Source organism: Portunus trituberculatus, chromosome 13 (genome assembly GCF_017591435.1).
Source record: "Portunus trituberculatus isolate SZX2019 chromosome 13, ASM1759143v1, whole genome shotgun sequence".
In the NCBI taxonomy this organism is placed as follows: domain Eukaryota; kingdom Metazoa; phylum Arthropoda; class Malacostraca; order Decapoda; family Portunidae; genus Portunus; species Portunus trituberculatus.
Window position 1 is genome coordinate 4226781 of NC_059267.1, and position 1364 is coordinate 4228144.

Below are 1364 nucleotides of genomic sequence, written 5' to 3' on the forward strand. Positions count from 1 at the left end.
GCACTTCGAATCACCGGGAGCTTATGTTTCTGCTTCATGGTCACTGAATACACGATCCTCAATTACTGTTGGCTTACATAATACAAACTATTTGAAATAGAGGTGGATAGGGTCATTGGCTGAAAATTCAAGTAAATGATTCATGATAGAGGTTAGATGCATTATTAGGACCATTACGAATGGATAAGTGTGTGTGTGTGTGTGTGTGTCTGTATATATATATATATATATATATATATATATATATATATATATATATATATATATATATATATATATATATATATACATACATATATCCATGAATTTGTCTGTGTATCTATCTGTATATAGACTAAGAGATCGATTAACAGTTGTAGATAACTAGACAGGTAGGGAAGCATATATATATATATATATATATATATATATATATATATATATATATATATATATATATATATATATATATATATATATATATATACACACACACACACACACACACACACACACACACACACACACACACACACACACACACACACACACACACACACACACACACACACACACACACACACACACACACACACACACACAGAGAGAGAGAGAGAGAGAGAGAGAGAGAGAGAGAGAGAGAGAGAGAGAGAGAGAGAGAGAGAGAGAGAGAGAGAGAGAGAGAGAGAGAGAGAGAGAGAGAGAGAGAGAGAGAGAGAGAGAGAGAGAGAGAGAGAGAGAGAGAGAGAGAGAGAGAGAGAGAGAGAGAGAGAGAGAGATTGAGATTGACGTACACGGTCTCGACGTATCCTGAGTCTGAAGTACACTGAAGATGAGCAACAGAGACTTCCTTATATACCTTCTTCCTACTCCCGCTTACTAAACTGTGGAAGCTAAATTACCTTCCTTACATCTAAATTTAGGTTGTATAGTTGGTTTAGGCAGGTGTTCAAGGATGTGCCCCACATTTTGACGTGTGGCGCTCTTCTGGAATCCGTGTATAGACAAGTCTTAATACTTGGTAGTTGCATCTGTATAACTTTATGGCGTACATTGAATGCAGGCATGCCCATTGAGGAATCTGTATATGTTTGTATGTATGTATGTGTGTATGTTTGTATCATATGTGTATATATATATATATATATATATATATATATATATATATATATATATATATATATATATATATATATATATATATATATATATATATATATATATATATATATATATATATATATATATATATATATATATATATATATATATATATATATATATATATATATATATATATATATATATATATATATATATATATATATATATATATATATATAGAGAGAGAGAGTGAGAGAGTGAGAGAGAGAGTGGGAATTGGC

At 31.2% G+C, this 1364-nt stretch overlaps 1 pseudogene; it reads right to left on the bottom strand.

Moving 5' to 3' along the window:
* LOC123503020 overlaps positions 1-856 on the bottom strand; it is a 3130-nt pseudogene extending 2274 nt beyond the window's left edge.
* Positions 857-1364: the final 508 nt, after the last annotated feature.